At 44.0% G+C, this 20,002-nt stretch overlaps 1 protein-coding gene across 2 annotated transcripts in view; it reads left to right on the top strand.

Annotated features, from left to right (window-relative positions):
* LOC126088582 (aromatic-L-amino-acid decarboxylase) overlaps positions 1-20,002 on the top strand; it is a 211,129-nt gene that overhangs the window by 47,037 nt on the left and 144,090 nt on the right. The gene's annotated exons all lie outside the window — the stretch shown is intronic.

The raw sequence follows: 20,002 nt of genomic DNA, 5'->3' as shown, positions 1-20,002 counted from the left end.
TTTTAAAGCTTTCGAACAGTCGTTACCTTACTTCGATGCAGAAAGGCCCGCATCTCGTGGTCGTGCGGTAGCGTTCTCGCTTCCCACGCCCGGGTTCCCGGGTTCGATTCCCGGCGAGGTCAGGGATTTTCTCTGCCTCGTGATGGCTGGGTGTTGTGTGCTGTCCTTAGGTTAGTTAGGTTTAAGTAGTTCTAAGTTCTAGGGGACTGATGACCATGGATGTTAAGTCCCATAGTGCTCAGAGCCATTTTTTTATGCAGAAAGACAACAATAAGCTCTGTATCTTGTTTAAAACAAAAAACTTGAGTGTATTGTGAACATTATTTTTTATTCGTCGCAAATAAATTTCCTCACTACAACGTATTCTAGAACCTTCAGCAACAATGAAAACTAGCTTTGTGTTCAGCGTATTTCAATCTGTAATTCATGCAGTCGCACGTTTGGGCTTGGGAGTAACAAACAGTAAGTGCACAGTATTTTATTTCGGCCTATACAGGGCGATACCACAATGATATAAACTCTCTGTGATATATCAATCTGAGGTAAGGGACCTTAGTCCGGAAACGACAGAGTCGAAATTTATAACCGAAGATCGTCCTGCTGCCTCTGGCAGTGGACCTCTTCTGCTGCAAGCTCTTTACTTTACATATTTGAGGATTAAGTAGTATGGACAAAAAAGGCAAACCTTTTCAATAAACATGGGCTGTAAAATGCAATTTTTAATACCTGTGAAAGACATGCCTTCTACTGATCGAGCGCTCATAGATCTTAAGATACGCATTTTGAAGCCCACATTTTTTATTGTTTTGATCCATGCTACCTCTTTTCAAAATATGGAAAGCAAAGAGCAAGCTGTAGAAGCGGTCCACTGTCAGAGGTATCGGAACGATTTTCGGTTATAAATTTCAACTTGGTCGTTTCCGGACTAAGGTCTCTCAACTCAATCTGATATATTTACCCTTCTTTCGTCATTCCTGAAAGTCAGTAACGTAATCACCGAATCACCCTGCATATTACAGTATAGTCACAAGGCGCACTTTGCTCCAAAGCACTAAGAACACATGGCATACTTCAAAAGTATGGACATGCGATATAGCAATTCTAAAATATAAACTCTGCTGGATGGCATATTGTCGATAATACACACATGAAAAAAGTTATGCATCACCTCGGTTCCGAGAGTTCCGGAACCTGTGTAGAAAATTGGAGTAGGGGTCAATATAAAAATTTCCGTCGTTATTACTGCTCATGAAAACTACACATTGCATGTTGTACCACTATGCAGCTAGACCTTCGGAGGTGGCCGTCCAGATTGCTGTACACACGGGTACTTCTAATACCCAGTAGCACGTCCTCTTGCATTGATGCAAGCCTGAATTCGTCGTGGCGTACTACCCACAAGTTCATCAAGGCGCTGTTGGTCCAGACTGTCCCACTCCTCAACGGCGATATGACGTAGATCCCTCAGAGTGGTTAGCGGGTCACATCGACCATAAACAGCCCGTTTCAATCTATTCCAGGCATGTTCGATAGGGTTCATGTCTGGAGAACGTGCTGGCCATTCTAGTCGACCGATGTCGTTATCTTGAAGGAAGTCCTTCACAAGATGTGCACGACGGGGGCGCGAATTGTCCATGAAGGGGAAAAAAAGCCTTGCCAACATGCTGCCGATATGGTTGCACTATCGCTCGGAGGACGGCATTCACGTATCGTACAGCCGTTACGGCGCCTTTCATGACCACCAGCGGCGTATGTCGGCCCCACATAATGCCACGCCAACAACAGGAGGGAACCTCGACCTTGCTGCACTCTCTGGACTGTGCGTCTAAGGCATTCAGCCTGACCGGGTTGCCTCCAAACACAGTCTCAGACGACTGTGTGGTTGAAGGCGTATGCAACACTTATAGGTGAAGAGAATGTGATGCCAATACAGAGCGGTCCATTCGACATATTGTTGGGCCCATTTGTTCCGCGCTGCATGGTATCGTGGTTGCAAAGATGGACCTCGCCATGGACGTCGGGAGTCAAGTTGCGCATCATGCACCCTATTGCGCACAGTTTGAGTCGTAACACGACGTCCTGTGGCTGCACGAAAAGCATTTTTCAACGTGGTGGCGAATCTGTGCAACGCGACCTAAAGTAGATTTATAAATGGTTGGTTAGAATTTCGGTGACAGAAGAAATTTTCATTATTTCGCTGAAACGGGGAATATAGAATCACCGCTCTCTCACGGGAATCAATACACGGTGATACAACTGTCAGTCGGAGAAATTAAAATCGTGCTATCCCTTTAATGATGTTCAGCAGAACAAAGCTGTCTGCCTGTGCAGGCTCCTCCCCCACTGCCAGGGACAAAGCAAACATATCATGTCCAGAGGCTGGCACCAAGCCAGTGAACCAAATGTTATCATTACTTCCAGATTATCCTATCTTTCAGGACTACTAGACACGCAAGGTAGATGGAGAACTTCAATGAAGCTTGGAAAGTACGAGATAAGGTGGTAGTGGAAGTGAAGAAATGAGACCGGTTGTGAGTCGTGCTTGAATATCTGAATCTGTAGAGCACTTGCCCACGAAAGGCAAAGGTTAAAGGTTCGATTTCCGGTCCGGCATGGTGCACGGTTATAATCTGCTAGGAAGTGTCATTATTTCTTTGACGAGTGACCTGTAACGTCGGTCTCAAAACTTAGGACATAGTAGATGCAGGGACTTCACGTCTACCACCTCGGAATGAACGGTAACACAATTCAAAAATGCAACACTTTCAAAGAAATCGACTTAAAGGATTCTAAAAAACTTATACTGAAATAGCATAAACTTTCTTTAAATTCCATGTAAATATTTTTAGCAATAAATTCCATTATATTCTGTACAACAGTAATGTGGACACGTAATCCTGTTCTCTTCGAATGTGAGATCTTATCAAGTAATTATTGGTTCTTTGACTTGTCACTTTTGTCGCTTTCCTAAAAACGTTTTGTTTTGGTTATGACCCCCTCATGTGCTATTTTTCCCTGTTGTCGACCCCGAATAATGTTATATATTTTACTGTAATGCTATACGACATTAGAACTTGCATCAGGTAAAATTAATAGTTAAAGTAGAAAAAAGAGAAAGAAGATGAAATTGTTTTGTTAGAAAAGTACAAAATGCAAAATTATAATTTTTGAAAATTAATACAGTTTAATAATGAATATAAACTAAATACAATTCAAGGATCAGTTTACGAAAAGATAATTGGCATCATATAGTGTAGGAATACATTTTGCCGAGAAAAGAGATTCAATGTGAGCTTTCTTTAAAGCAAAAATTTCCATTCCAGATATGTTCAGCTGTTTTCTCCTGGTACTGTTGATGGTCTGCTCGTGTACGGTTCCCACCAAAAGAATGCCTGGGTAACTATTCTGCCCTTAGAGTACTTTGTCACGTTGTCCGTGTCCCTTAATCTCACACTTGTGGTTACCGCGCAGACAGAGACACAATCTTTTTTACCATAGATTATCATTTAAGCCCATCGAGCCAAGAGCATCATTGATCATCTAAATGTCTGTATTCATACAGTGGCCGTGTATTACTTTACAATATCCTTGAGACATGCATGGATATACACTGTTCTGACGATTACAGATATTGTAAATATCATGAAATTTCGTAACGTTTACAACACCTGTAATCGTTAAAACAGTGGTTGTTTATACAGTGTAATAATCAAGGATATTAAAATTACTTTTAAATTACGCTACACACGATAAGTGTGACAACTCAGAATGTACCGCTCTTCTTGAATGGTTCAAATGGCTCTGAGCACTATGGGACTTAACTGCTGAGGTTATCAGTCCCCTAGAACTTAGAACTACTAAAACCTAACTAACCTAAGGACACCACACACATCCATGCCCGAGGCAGGATTCGAACCTGCGACCGTAGCGGTCGCGCGGTTCCAGACTGTAGCGCCTAGAACCGCTCGGCCACTCCGGCCGGCCTCTTCTTGAATGACCCATACACATCTTCCAGTAGCATTGTTGAAGCGACACTGTTCTTACTGTGGCGAATCATGAAGTAGCCTGCAGCAAAATTGACTCAGCTGTCCTCACGTGCACAATGGGGCATTTCACATTTATTTTTCAGTGGCATCAATTAAAAATTGCCGTTTTTCGACTTCAGTTACTTTTCTCCCTGGGGTGCGATATACGGGTAATGCAAATTGTAATGTCCCCACAGAAAATACCCTCTACCACGCACCAATTAATAATTTTCAATCAAACCATACACATTCATTCACTTTGGAAAAGTTGTCTGACCTGATTTTCTCGTAATATATGCGGCAACAGCTCGACGACGCCAAAGTATTTTCTAGTGCGTTTATTCTTTGAAATAACAGAGATGCATATATGCATTCTCCATGGTTGTTAGAGTGGTAACTAGGACAGCTTCTGGAGTATCTGTTGAGGTATTGACGTGCTTCTGAGATACATATTCTGCTTTTCTTCTCGCTAAAGCGAGCCAATTAACATTTGTGCCGCTAGCGGTTTGTTTGAAGAGAGACTGTAAACGGAAAATAATTAAGGCGTGGAATCACCGTAGATCTGGACATGTAATGGAGATGGATTTAATACACAATTTCCTTCAAAAATGAGGTTTGTGACTTTTTTGTTCTGGAGTGAATGAACGAATGAGCTTTTTCTGAATCATTTGATGATCACTTTGGCCCTGTAATTAGTGGGGAAGTTTCAGCTGTGTCGAAGAGAGCCTGCAATCACTGAGTCTGTGTTAAATCGTCCTAAAAGGCTTCGTACACATCTGGAATTCGCAATCTTCCGTAAAAGGAACAAATTGTCCAAACGATTGATTCTCCCGACTGACTGCAGTGTTTAACAGTAATAATAAATGTAAAGATCTCTTACAGCAAGCCAGCCGCTGATTACCAAGACGAAGGACTCCACCAAAGATCCTATTTGGCTGATTTCACGTAATGAAATATTATATTAAAAACTGTACATAGATAAAGGAGAGAAAGAGAGAGAGCGAATGAAAATAGAGATAATATTAATAATCCTCCATTAGTCTAATTTTTCGCCTGTCTTATCACGGATCAGCCAAAAACGGGGAGGGCCTTACTTTACTGTATAGATTTATGTGTGAAGGTGAAGTGATCTTAAAGGCAACAGATACACGTCTATACAGACAAGACATTACACAGAGACAGCGGCTAGCTGCATTCATCCTCTATTCGTAGATAAAGAGACGGCAACTTATTATCCGAACATTTGAAAAAATGATAAAATCTGTTTCGTCCCTTTGTGGCGTGAGAACGTACACTGCTTGCGCAGGAGGCACAGTCTCCACGGTAGTCAGTCAACGGGCACGAGCCGGCACGGTAGAAAGTGTGGAGGTCGGTGTCGTAACGGCGTGGGACTCGTACGCCGACACCGGGAAACTGTCCTGGCCAGAGGCGCGCCGACTCGCGGCTGGACCGCGGCGCCGCCACTGGACGTTCTCGGAAGGCGTTGCTGCACTGGCCGGCGTTCCGGGAAGGTGACGCTCACGGGGAAACCGGGCAGGACCGGACCAGGGGTCGCAGACTGGCCGTTTCCGTGTGCTGGGCGGGCGGGCGGCCGGCCTTGGCTCAGGGAGGGAACTTCCCGTCCGTCTCGTGTCGTGTTCACGGGCGATCCCGACTGCGCGCGGACCCGAAATCTTACCTGCTCTTCAAGTGGCAAACTGCGCGCGCGGTCATTTTTAGAAACTGGACAACGGGGAGTGGTGGTCAAATTTTGAGTTAAAACAACGGCGTGCGGAGGAAAAAACAAGTAAAGTTGGCATTACAGCATTTTCCTTCCCATTTCTGTATACTAAACTAGACTACTCATAAGTATCTCTCTTGGCCAATTATGGACAGGGGACATGGGCTGGTTAAGTAATTGTCAATGTTAATGACACCCGTGAAACTTACGATGATGTTTTATTTTGAAGGCCACCAGTTTCAGCATTTCACTACGCCATCTTCAGGTCCCATATGCATACCTCCAAATAAACGAAAATGTCAGACCCATAAATTTCTGGATGTTGTGAATTGCCGGCCGATGTGGCCGAGCGGTTCTAGGCGCTTCAGTCTGGAACCGCGCGACCGCTACGGTATGACGGGCATGGATGTGTGTGGTGTCCTAAGGTTAGTTAGGTTTAAGTAGTTCTAAGTTCTAGGGGACTGATGACCTCAGAAGTTTAGTCCCATAGTGCTCAGAGCCATTTGAACCATTTTTGTTGTGAATTCATTCGTTACTCTAGTGATTCATTCGAAGACTTGATAGCAACTTGCAATTCCGGCATCGAGGTCTCGCTATGTTACATACTTACTTTTTTATTACCGAACGGAACTCATTCAGAACTACCCTCATATGATTTCTTTTCCTGTGGCGTTCCGAACGTAATGTATAAACGTGTCCTAAATGAACTGTAACATCTTTGTCTTCGGATGTACTGAGCATTGAAAAGGATGCAACACAAATTACTATGCTTCCTCGCTGCATGTACTAACCATACGGATATATAAAATTTACTAGGACGTTTCGTTCCTAATAATTACTCTTGAGTAAAAGATAAATTAACATACAACAGTTTCACAGTTATTTTATTTTGTCGCTTCTGTTATCCTTCATTTCAGGATTTCTTCACTTCAATCTTACGTAACGAAATTATCAGGCATACTGTCAAATAGAAGTTGGCTTGATTTTTCTCTGACGTTTTTTGTAGAATTTATAGCTTCACGTTTTGTACTTAACGGTGCGAATCTCCGCAGAGCTCGGATGCCACAATTCCATTATGTGATACGGTTTCTCTTAAATTCCTTGAGCGCAGTATCCTCCTGCTCTATCGCTTCATTTCTATCGATGCGAAACTTGATGCTGAAGCGCCAGGGCCATTCTGGGAAACCCTGTGTGTGTGTGTGGTGGCTAAATGACACGAAACACGTGTTACGCTCTTGGCTATGGAATTCCCTTTACAGTTTTCCTGTTTGTCATTGGGCTTTTAGTTTTCTTCCGAGAACATAACTGTAAATCACATTCGGTTAAGGCAACTGACTCGTATTTAGGTTGAATGGGATTGTAGTCTCGATCCACTCAGATACGTTTTGGTTTTGTGTGGTTCCATGAATTACATCAGGCCGAATGGTTCATTAAACATGGTTAGGAACATTACCAACCACATCATTGTCCAACGGAGAAACTGGTTCGTCGCTAACGACAGGGACGTTGTCGGGAATGGTTTCAGAGGCATCGCAGTACCAGGCTGCTCGTCTGTTTTGACTGGCTTAGTGCGCTACAAGGAGTCCACCGAATGTGTCCGCTTGAGCAGTTGATACAGGTCATCCATAACTCCTTACAGCGAATCGAACACAGAGGCATATCGGGATACAGGATAACGGTACAGCCTGCAAACCGTTGCATCGCAGATGCTATTTTATAACAAGGAACTGTGTCCTGCTCATACAGTCATCGTCTCCGAATTGTTCCTCCACAATATGCAGTACACCAGTTGTAAAATTTGTTCATATCCTTCAACATTTAGCCTTTGCTTAAGCCGAACAAGGGGACCACACTCGAACCACGAAATATTCCGTCATACCGTAACACCACTCCCTCTGTACTTCACTACTGCCATTATAAGTGATGGCGGGTGAGGTTCTGCAGGCATTCGCGAAAGCCAACCCTTCCATCGGATTGCAAAAGAGTAAAGCGTGAGTCATCAATCCAAATCACTCGTCTCCAGTCAACTGTCCGCTGCTCTCCCTCTCCCTCTCTCTCTCTCTCTCTCTCTCTCTCTCTCTCTCTCTCTACACGACCTCAAGCGCTTCTCAGCATTGGCCTTAGAAGCGTATGGCTTGTGATGAGCAGGTCGACCATTGTACCGCATTATTTTTAACTCCCAGCGCGCAGTCATTGTACTGCCTCGACTGCTAGTAGTCCTTTGGAACTGATGAATGACACTTTCCGCTGCCTTCGTGGAATTTTTTACAATTACCCTTCGCATTGCTCGACGGCGCTGTTCCATCAGTACCTTAGGTCTGCTCCGTCTTCGTTTGGCTATGGTTGTTCCTTCGCGTTTCCGCTCCACGGTTACATCACAGTAAGTCGACTTGCACAGCTTTACAAAGTTTGAAATATCCTTGGTGGATTTTTTACTCGGGTCGCATCATCTAACTAGTCGACGTTCAGTGTCACTGAGCTCTGCTGTCCTGGCCATTTTGCTGTAACTGACTACACAATAAGCTCCCCTCCTTCTATTCTGGCCGATATACCTTTTGCGACGTCTAGTGCTCATTTCTGCATCAAATAAGGGTTTCCGGACACTTCTGATCGGGTAGCGTATTTGCTTTTCCCTGTATCGAAAGAAATTAATCTCATTAATGTATTATTTTCTGGTCATAATCGTAATTCCCGCGATCGCACACGACTCGTTACCGATTTAGGGGAGGGTGCAACGAGGCTCGTTACAGACTTACGGGAGGAAGGAACGTGAAAGGAAGGTGGATTACTTTATCGATGTCCATCTTATTGCATGGACGAGGGACTTCAGCTGACGATATATAAGAGAAAAAGTACCACCGCAGCTGTATCTTGAGAATGTCTTTATTCTGTCACATAACTGGTTTCGACGGCACACTACCGCTATAGTCAGGCCTCACTACTGCCAAAAGAGTATTTGATTTCCTTGGCGCATCTACTGTTACTAGCACACGTAGGAGCCTGTACTCGACACCGTGTTGTGTCCTTTCGCGTTCGGTCTAGTTCGTTCCCTCTTTTCTATTATTATTACTATTGCTTGCGTAACAACGCATATATGAAAAGAGCCGCGAAATATCTTTTAGTAATGCTGTGCTATGAATTTCTTTATCATCATTACTTTTTAACAAAAAGAATATATTGAGTTCTTATTGTTCTGTATCTGGCCTTCTATTAAAGGAACATTTTTCGTGACTGTAACTCATTCTAAAAATCAACATATCTTCCCTACTTTATAGTTATTGAAAATGAAAATTACTTTGTTATGAATACTGATGTTACAGTTCGTATGATTGTTCAGCAACAAGATTTTGCAGTGGATTTTGTTTCTCGGTAAAACACCATTCAATACCACGACTAGCACAAGAACATGAGACTCTTATTGAAAAAATATGTTTTCACTATAAAGTTTGCCAGATCAGAACCGAGCACAGCAAGATTCCTATTAGATTTTGAAGGTACATTATCTTTTTTGTACTGTTAGCTATATAATATCAGCAGCCCGCGTCAACCTGTAACACATCATAAAATTTGCTGCTCTGCACTGCAAGTCCGGAAGCTAAAAGAAATAATATTATTTCACTGTTACCTTCCCGCTTCCTTGCGGTATGATAGATTCTATTTGAGGTAGTTTGAATACGCCGCGGCAGCGGCTCTTTCGTTCGCCGCGCAGCTCGGAACCACAGATAATATTTTAAATAACTGAAAAATGTCTCAACGGGATGGGATAAGATGCAAGCAAGCTATAACAATTAATAATGCAGGTTTCATTTAAATAACTCTATTCAAACACTTAAATACACACGTTTAAAATGCGCACGTAATGGCGTACATCTTTCAGTCTTGACAAAAGAATGCTACGCTAGCGTCCAATACAACGTCACAGGATATCCTACTCGCTTAACTCCAAGAAGAAGAAGACAGAGAAATTAATGTTCATCAAGTATTATATACTAGTTACCTATTCTAATCTTTGTTTGATATTTATCGTCTGTGGCGGTTTCATTACTCGCCGACGCAGATATTCTCTAAAATAAATAAAAAAAATACATAAATTTATACAATAACACAATATGATACATATAATTTTCTCTTTACTACATAATGTTTTTTTTTTCCTACTAGACGTTACAGTCCCAAACAACGATGGAATTTTTATAGGGGACATAGTCCAATATTAAGGGGCCACAATTGTTAGCGATTGCTTTGAAGAACATTCTGGACAGCTCGAGCGAGTGATTTGGCCATCCAGATCGCCCGTCATGTCTCCCATCGAACATTTATGGGACATAATCAAGAGGTCAATTCGCACACAAACTCCTGCTCCGGCAACACTTTCGCATACACGGACAGCTATAGAGGTAGCATGGCTGAATATTTCTGCAGGGGACTTCCAACGAGTTGTTGAGACCATGCCACGTCGAGTTGCTGCACTACACCTTGCAGAAGGAGATCCGACACGATATGAGGTGGCATCCCATGACTTTTGTCAGCTGAGTGTACCTTATCTAAATCTTGCTACAGTTGGTTTTCATCTTTTGATGACTCTACTACACTCCTGGAAATGGAAAAAAGAACACATTGACACCGGTGTGTCAGACCCACCATACTTGCTCCGGACACTGCGAGAGGGCTGTACAAGCAATGATCACACGCACGGCACAGCGGACACACCAGGAACCGCGGTGTTGGCCGTCGAATGGCGCTAGCTGCGCAGCATTTGTGCACCGCCGCCGTCAGTGTCAGCCAGTTTGCCGTGGCATACGGAGCTCCATCGCAGTCTTTAACACTGGTAGCATGCCGCGACAGCGTGGACGTGAACCGTATGTGCAGTTGACGGACTTTGAGCGAGGGCGTATAGTGGGCATGCGGGAGGCCGGGTGGACGTACCGCCGAATTGCTCAACTCGTGGGGCGTGAGGTCTCCACAGTACATCGATGTTGTCGCCAGTGGTCGGCGGAAGGTGCACGTGCCCGTCGACCTGGGACCGGACCGCAGCGACGCACGGATGCACGCCAAGACCGTAGGATCCTACGCAGTGCCGTAGGGGACCGCACCGCCACTTCCCAGCAAATCAGGGACACTGTTGCTCCTGGGGTATCGGCGAGGACCATTCGCAACCGTCTCCATGAAGCTGGGCTACGGTCCCGCACACCGTTAGGCCGTCTTCCGCTCACGCCCCTACATCGTGCAGCCCGCCTCCAGTGGTGTCGCGACACGCGTGAATGGAGGGACGAATGGAGACGTGTCGTCCTCAGCGATGAGAGTCGCTTCTGCCTTGGTGCCAATGATGGTCGTATGCGTGTTTGGCGCCGTGCAGGTGAGCGCCACAATCAGGACTGCATACGACCGAGGCACACAGGGCCAACACCCGGCATCATGGTGTGGGGAGCGATCTCCTACACTGGCCGTACACCACTGGTGATCGTCGAGGGGACACTGAATAGTGCACGGTACATCCAAACCGTCATCGAACCCATCGTTCTACCATTCCTAGACCGGCAAGGGAACTTGCTGTTCCAACAGGACAATGCACGTCCGCATGTATCCCGTGCCACCCAACGTGCTCTAGAAGGTGTCAGTCAACTACCCTGGCCAGCAAGATCTCCGGATCTGTCCCCCATTGAGCATGTTTGGGACTGGATGAAGCGTCGTCTCACGCGGTCTGCACGTCCAGCACGAACGCTGGTCCAACTGAGGCGCCAGGTGGAAATGGCATGGCAAGCCGTTCCACAGGACTACATCCAGCATCTCTACGATCGTCTCCATGGGAGAATAGCAGCCTGCATTGCTGCGAAAGGTGGATATACACTGTACTAGTGCCGGCATTGTGCATGCTCTGTTGCCTGTGTCTATGTGCCTGTGGTTCTGTCAGTGTGATCATGTGATGTATCTGACCCCAGGAATGTGTCAATAAAGTTTCCCCTTCCTGGGACAATGAATTCACGGTGTTCTTATTTCAATTTCCAGGAGTGTATACGGTAAATGGCAGCGTCATCTGTAAACAATCTAAAAAGGGTACTGCTCAAATTGCCTCCTAAATCATTTATACGAGGGTAAGTCAAATGAAAATCTTAAATTTATAATAACAAATCGAAATTTCACGCCGTTATCCTGTAAGTTGGTTAGCGTGCTACAAACAGCGTGCAGAATGGCCTGTAGGTGGCAGCATAGTGCAGATGCACACATACCGTCGCAGTATCAGCATAAAGATGGCCACCCCACTTGCGACTTGCACCAGGGAAGAATAGCGTTCTGTTATTCGGTTTTTGCGCAGTGAAGGTGTGGAACATATTGAAATTCATCGACGAATGAAGGTTCAGTATGGTGATGCATGACTGTCACAGCAGCAAGTCTACGAATGGAGTAGGAAGTTCGCAAATGTTGTGACTTCAGTGGAAGATGCTCCTCGTCCAGATCAGGCACAACGAGTTGTGACTCCACAGAGCATTGCAGCAGTTGGAAGCCATAGTGAAGGAAAACCGCCGAGTGACACTGAATGACATTGCAGCATGTTTACAGATTAGTCATGGGTCAGCACACCACATTGTGCATGATGTGCTCCAGTTCCACAAAGTGTCTGCAAGATGGGTGCCACGGCAGCTGACTCCTGAAATGAGAGAACGACTTGTTGATGCTTGTGAAGGACTTCTTCGGCGCTTTGAACGAGAAGGTGATGGCTTCCTTGCAAGAATCGTTACGGGGGACGAAACCTGGGTTCACTTACACCAACCGGAAACGTAGAGAGCGAGCAAGGAATGGCGCCATTCCTGATCACCAAAACCAAAGAAGTTTCGAACAGAACCATCAGCAGGGAAGGTTATGCTGACTCTCTTTTGGGACGAAAAAGGCGTCATTTTGGAACATTACATGCCTAGAGGGACCACTGACACCAGTGCATCATGCGCAGATCTCCTAAAAAGTCAAAAAGTCATCTGCGGCCTGCAATCAAATCAAAGCGACGTGGATTTCCGTCAGCAGGTGTCCTTTTGCAACATGACAGTGCAAGGCCCCACACTGACCGTAAAACAGTTGCAACAATCACAGACCTGCATTTTGAGTGTCTTCCTCATTTACCATACTCACCAGACCTTGCCCCCAAGTGATTTCCATGTTTGGACCACTCAAAGATGCAGTGGGAGGAAAGAAGTTCCATTCTGATGAAGAGGTACGCCACGCAGTGCATGAGTGGTTGCCGCGGACTACCAAAAGAATTTTTTTCTAAAGGAATTTATGCATTTTGTAAGCGCTGGAGGACTTGCATTGAGCGTGGGGGAGAATATGTTGAAAAGTGATACAGCTTTGTACCACTTCTGCACAATAAATAATATTTTTTTAAAATATTTAAGGTTTTCATTTGACTCACTCTCGTATAGTCTAAGAGCAGTAGAGGGCCTATAACTTTAGATATGACTTCTTCCGTAGTCGATGACTTCCCCTCAGTTATGAACCGTATACTTTCTGACAGGAAATCACGAATCCAGTCTCACAACGGAGACAGCATTCCAAAGGCACTCAATTTGGTTGGAATCAGGCTGTGAGGAACGAATATGCCAAATGGAGGTGTGGAAACGATGGTGAGCGTTGTGATTAGACTGGAGGGGGGGCAGGAGGAGGGGGACAGTACGGCCTGGAGTGGACACTTGCTGCGAGGTCACTGTGTGTAGAGGGTCAGGACGGCGTGACCTTGGCCTACTGCTGGTGGCAGCGACTGGCGAAAGGCAAACTGGTCGGTCGCTCTGTACCTACCGTACGCCCTGCCTGCCTTCTTGTTTGTGTTCGCTGGGAGTCCCGGCCGGACACCTACAACACCGTTATCTAACCCAAACAAAAGATGCCTTGTTAGCAATTCTAGGAAAATGCCCACTATACTTGGAAATCAGGAAAAAGTCAGTCTTTCACTGGTTAAGGAAAGGCAATCAAATTGAAGTACGAAGGAACCGAGGCCAATTCGAAAAAGGCAACAAAATATCGCACATCAAAACTGTGGCAAAATGGATGGTACACTTCAGGCACAGGCAGGAGAACATAGGATTTTCTCTCTAACATCAGGGAGAGATTAAAATAGAGATTTCTTAACCCATCGAGAGGATTGATACGTTACCTGACTGGTCATGGCCCTTATGCCACGTATCTGTACAAAATCAGAAGACAGATGAATGATAACTGGTCCTGCGGCATTGTGGGCACACCAGAAAACACATTGTGGGACTACAGGCTCTTATGAAGATGCAGCGGGAAATGGACGTCAGGTATTAAGGATACGGGATCCCAAAGCAGCACTAAGGAGCAAGTCGACTTGGACGATACTGCAGCCGCAGTATCCAGGTAGCCAGAGGAAACTTCAAGAGGCATTCAACCACAAGTCGTCATGCTGCCATCCAGGCTAGACAACATACTCTGCAGATGGAGTGAAGATGACTGAGGACGGCGACCACAGAGTGAAACGCAGTCCCAAGAATCCACGTTGCAATGGCGCAAGTGATGAAGTGTGGACTTTAAGAAGTAACAGTGATGGGTGGAATTACTTGCACTAGCGGGAAACGCTGCTGACGTAGTGCCCGTCGCCCAAGGAATCCAGCATACTATTGCTGTTGGCTGGGGTAGTATGAGGGCGCATCCAGTAGCGAAGACAGCCATACAAAGTTAAATGCACCAAAATAAACGAACAAGCAGAGAACAAATTCTGTAGTGTTTGCAGTAAATTAGTAGCTGGGTAATTGGCTAAGGGTTTAATGAAATTTTGTAGTATTGTTGTAATATACATATAAAAAACCGATGATAAATACATAATTTATTACTAATCAAGGAAATGTGATTTGTATGGCCTATTTTTGCTTTTCAGATAAGAGACTGCAATTGTGAATAATAAATAAATAATGAAAAACCGGAATCACCTGATTTACATGTGACACTGAACTGGAAAAAATTACTCAGTGTGCAGATCAATGAAATAGGTGCCCAAAATAAGTACTGATGGAGCCACCGAAAAACGCTCTGATAAGTTAAAACCTTTTTAATTTCAATCACATAGGCTTGGAATGTGTTTCTGAAGAATGGTATTCCAGACAGCTACCGTCAAAGTGCTCACAGCGTAGATAAACGCCATCTAGTAGCGTTACGGGTACGTGATGTGTTGAGGGAAGTACACTGCGCAACACAATTAAAGGGTAAGTTTTTCGAAACGCCATAATGAATTTTGTTGTAGAGATGCCCACAGCCTTTCTCTGTACTGGCGCAAAAACCTGCGGGCGCACACAGGCGCCACCTCTTGGTTCGGCGACGCTGCGAGAAAAAGGCCAGAGGTCAGAAGTTGATATGAGGTGTAAGATGGGCTAATGACGTCACAATAGCACCAAATTTCGCCAGATGCCACGCCAACCATAAGCAAGCTTCCCTGCTTCGTATCGCGTTAAAATTTCACCGAGTGGTTTTGAAGGGTCCGTAGCGGTTCCACCCGATATGCCAGAGAAAAAATTGCGGTCGCACCGCACTCCAAGCGGTACGTCACATTTTTTCAGTGGCGGTGTTGGCCCACGATGCCTTTAGGGAAGGGCTGACTTGTCCGGTGGTATTAGCAATGCGAAAGATCCTCAAATAAAGTCCTTTCGTTTTCCCACGGAAAGGGTAGTTTCATTGACACCTCTTATGCGACCCCCTTAGACCTTTCAATGTCTATTCTGAGCGGCTGTCTCTGAAACGTTTTCCTAGGCCACCCATAAGAACACAGCGTGATTTCAACATTAGGCGTCGCGATTCTGACAGCCATCGCAGAAGCGTCCAAAGGAGGAGTGAAATATGGGTGAGAGGGTGTGTGACGACCTTCTCATCGCGTGACGCGCCCACTGTGGCGCTGGGAAGAATTGTGGTAAAATTTGGTGCCCTTGCGATATCGTTAACCCATCTTAGAGCACACGTGAACTTATTACCTTCGGCTTTTTTTTTGTTTTTTTTTGTATGTGTCGACAAAAATGGTTCAAATGCCTCTGAGCACTATGGGACTTAACATCTGAGGTTATCAGTCCCCTAGAACTTAGAACTACTTAAACCTAACTGACCTAAGGACATCACACACATGCATGCCCGAGGCAGGATTCGAACCTGCGACCGTATCGATCGCGCGGTTCCACACTGTAGCGCCTAGAACCACTCGGCCACTCTGGCCGGCGTATGTGTCGACATCTCGCTGTTTGTAACATCGTCCCGAGGGTGACTCGCAGACCACCCTCCAGCTTCTGCACCTTCACTGAGGAAGGTTGCGGGCAACTGTGAGCCAAATTTCAGAGTTCCACCTCGCAGTGGGAGACAATTACGCCGTTTTAAAAAAGTGATCCTTTAATCGTGTTGCGCAGTGTATATAAGCGCATCATCATTCTGCCGACGGTACAGCCTGCCAGTGTGGGAAAAATACTGACATAAGAGACTTTGACAAAGGGGAGATTGTTGTGGCCCGGAAAGAGGGAAACTGGACAGCTGTTCGCGCGCTGCTGTCGTGAACATACGGTATACGGAAAGTGGTTGAAGGACGGTGAAACCACAAGCAGCCAAAATGGTGCTGGATGTCCACGCCTCATCACAGAACGCAAGCACCGTAACATAGCACCGTGTTGGTGCAGGCACAAGAATTTCGGATCATAGCGCACATTGTCAAACACGGGTTCTGCAGGTGATTGGGATGTGAATCAGTGAAAACTTCTTGTCTGGTCAGATGAATTTAGTTTCTTGTTACTCCAGGTAACTGGTCGTGTTCAGACATGCTGTCATCCAGGCAAATGGCTTCTCGGAACATGCACTGCACTTCGGACGTGTGTTGTTGGGGGCAGTGTTATGCTATAACTGACACTCATGTTGGCTACCATGGGGCCTATGGTACTAATCGGAGAGCCGAGACAGGTGTAGGCTACGTGAATGTTACTGCAGCCCACGTGTGTCCCTACATACTCGAGGTCTTCCCTGACGTAGATAGTATGTTCCAGCAAGGCATGTCGCAAAGCCAGTCTCATGCTACGGTGGTTTGTGAAGCACGAGTATGAGCTAACGTTGCTGCTTTTGTCACCCAATTCGCCTGATCTGAACCAGAAGGAACAAATATGTGATGCTGTTGGTCTCCAGCTCTGGCTTAAGAAAACACCTGCCCCTTAATTAACCGGAATTGCATAAGCTGTGCGAAGACATCTGGTGCCATACCCCTCTGGAAATGTGCCGAAAGCTTGTCTAGTTCACGCACTCAGAATCGTTCCTGCATTGCGCTCAAAAGGTGATCATAATGTTTTGGCTTATCACTGTATACGCTCCGCAAGCCACTGATCACCGCGTGGGGGAGAGCACTTCGTAAGGATTTAATTACTGTGCCCTGTTGCGTTCTTGTACTGAGTGAGAGAAAAAGGACTATATACCTCGGCACCCGCCGTAATCCCTATCACGTTACTCTCATGATCCCATCGTGAGATACGGTGATTGTATCAGAGCTGTTATAGTCTTCGTCGAATGCTGGTTATCTAAATCGAAACAGAACTGGTGAAGCGCCTAAACAAATCTTTATTTACAATGTGAATATTGTCAGACAGGGGTGACGCAAATATAAAAAGCGAGCACATTGCTCTAGCTTTCATTCCATTATACCATACGGGATTATTATTATTATTATTATCTTTTTTTTCTCAGACTTAAGTCTGGTTAAAAATGGAACGTGACGCGGACCACGGTCAAGCGTGACTTCCTTGTAACTGTATGGTATATGTTATATTGCATTTAGGAACTTTCGGGTAATTGAACATGTATCAATAATTACAGATTTTTGTAGTTGTATATATATGTTTGGATGTAGCTGTATTGCATTGATGTACTGGTGAATATTGTGAGGTATGACTCCTGTAGTTGATAGTATAATTGGGATAATGTCGACTTTATCCTGATGCCACATGTCCTTGACTTCCTCAGCCAGTTGGATGTATTTTTCAATTTTTTCTCCTGTTTTCTTCTGTATATTTGTTGTGTTGGGTATGGATATTTCAATTAGTTGTGTTAATTTCTTCTTTTTATTGGTGAGTATGATGTCAGGTTTGTTATGTGGTGTTGTTTTATCTGTTATAATGGTTCTGTTCCAGTATAATTTGTATTCATCATTCTCCAGTACATTTTGTGGTGTGTACTTGTATGTGGGAACGTGTTGTTTTATTAGTTTGTTTTATGGCAAGTTGTTGATGTATTATTTTTGCTACATTGTCATGTCTTCTGGGGTATTCTGTATTTGCTAGTATTGTACATCCGCTTGTGATGTGATCTACTGTTTCTATTTGTTGTTTGCAAAGTCTGCATTTATCTGTTGTGGTATTGGGATCTTTAATAATATGCTTGCTGTAATATCTGGTGTTTATTGTTTGATCCTGTACTGCAATCATGAATCCTTCCGTCTCACTGTATATATTGCCTTTTCTTAGCCATGTGTTGGATGCGTCTTGATCTATGTGTGGCTGTGTTAGATGATACGGGTGCTTGCCGTGTAGTGTTTTCTTTTTCCAATTTACTTTCTTTGTATCTGTTGATGTTATGTGATCTAAAGGGTTGTAGAAGTGGTTATGAAATTGCAATGGTGTAGCTGATGTATTTATAGGAGTGATTGCTTTGTGTATTTTGCTAGTTTCTGCTCGTTCTAGAAAGAATTTTCTTAAATTGTCTACCTGTCCATAATGTAGGTTTTTTATATCTATAAATCCCCTTCCACCTTCCTTTCTGCTTAATGTGAATCTTTCTGTTGCTGAATGTATGTGATGTATTATATATTTGTGACATTGTGATCGTGTAAGTGTATTGAGTGCTTCTAGGTCTGTGTCACTCCATTTCACTACTCCAAATGAGTAGGTCAATACTGGTATAGCATAAGTATTTATAGCTTTTGTCTTGTTTCTTGCTGTCAATTCTGTTTTCAGTATTTTTGTTAGTCTTTGTCTATATTTTTCTTTTAGTTCTTCTTTAATATTTGTATTATCTATTCCTATTTTTTGTCTGTATACTAGGTATTTATAGGCATCTGTTTTTTCCATCGCTTCTATGCAGTCGCTGTGGTTATCCAATATGTAATCTTCTTGTTTAGTGTGTTTGCCCTTGACTATGCTATTTTTCTTACATTTGTCTGTTCCAAAAGCCATATTTATATCATTGCTGAATACTTCTGTTATCTTTAGTAATTGGTTGAGTTGTTGATTTGTTGCTGCCAGTAGTTTTAGATCATCCATGTATAGCAAATGTGTGATTTTGTGTGGGTATGTTCCAGTAATATTGTATCCATAATTTGTATTATTTAGCATGTTGGATAGTGGGTTCAGAGCAAGACAGAACCAGAAAGGGCTTAATGAGTCTCCTTGGTATATTCCACGCTTAATCTGTATTGGCTGTGATGTGATGTTATCTGAATTTGTTTGGATATTAAGTGTGGTTTTCCAGTTTTTCATTACTGTGTTTAGAAACTGTATCAATTTAGGGTCTACTTTGTATATTTCCAAAATCTGCAGTAACCATGAGTGGGGTACACTATCAAAGGCTTTTTGGTAATCAATGTATGCGTAGTGTAGCGACCTTTGTTTACTTTTAGCTTGATATGTCACCTCTGTATCTATTATCAGTTGCTCTTTACATCCTCGTGCTCCTTTGCAGCAGCCTTTTTGTTCTTCATTTATAATTTTGTTCTGTGTTGTATGTGTCATTAATTTCTGTGTGATGACTGAAGTTAATATTTTGTATATTGTTGGTAGGCATGTTATGGGGCGATATTTAGCTGGGTTTGCTGTGTCTGCTTGATCTTTAGGTTTCAGATAGGTTATTCCATGTGCAAGTGTATCAGGGAATGTGTATGGGTCTGCAATGTAACTGTTAAATAATTTAGTTAGATGTGAATGTGTTGAGGTGAACTTCTTTAGCCAGTAATTTGCTATTTTATCATTTCCAGGGGCTTTCCAATTGTGTGTAGAATTAATTGCTCGGGTGACTTCATGTTGCAAAATTATCACTTCGGGCATTTGTGGTATCATCTTGTATGTGTCTGTTTCTGCTTGTATCCACCATGCATGCCTGTTATGTTGTACCGGGTTTGTCCATATACTGCTCCAGAAGTGTTCCATGTCTGTTATGTTTGGTGGATTGTCTATTTTAATGTGTGTGTTATCCATTGTTTGGTAAAATCTCTTTTGGTTTGTGTTGAATGTTTGGTTTTGTTTCCTTCTAT

Source organism: Schistocerca cancellata, chromosome 6 (assembly GCF_023864275.1).
Source record: "Schistocerca cancellata isolate TAMUIC-IGC-003103 chromosome 6, iqSchCanc2.1, whole genome shotgun sequence".
Lineage (NCBI taxonomy): Eukaryota > Metazoa > Arthropoda > Insecta > Orthoptera > Acrididae > Schistocerca > Schistocerca cancellata.
The sequence above is the reverse complement of the archived record's forward strand: the minus strand, read 5'-3'. Positions and strand labels throughout refer to the sequence as shown.